Source organism: Penaeus monodon, chromosome 30 (genome assembly GCF_015228065.2).
Source record: "Penaeus monodon isolate SGIC_2016 chromosome 30, NSTDA_Pmon_1, whole genome shotgun sequence".
NCBI lineage: Eukaryota > Metazoa > Arthropoda > Malacostraca > Decapoda > Penaeidae > Penaeus > Penaeus monodon.
This window is the reverse complement of record NC_051415.1, coordinates 22681654-22681860: the sequence shown is the minus strand read 5'-3', so window position 1 is coordinate 22681860 and position 207 is coordinate 22681654.

Here is a 207-nt window from a genome sequence, read left to right as displayed (position 1 = left end):
TGTATGGTATAAAAAGCGAGAAAGTGTAGAAAAATGGAGGAAAGGAAAAGGGGCCGTATATGAAAAGCCCAGAATGATGGAGAAGCAAGGAGGAAGCGGGGGTGAAAGTGGGAGCGATGGCATTGGGAACAAGAGATGGATCGACGTGTTGGGGGAGATGGGAGAGGAAGAAAAGGTAAAGAGAGCAGAGAGTGATGCCTTGTAACG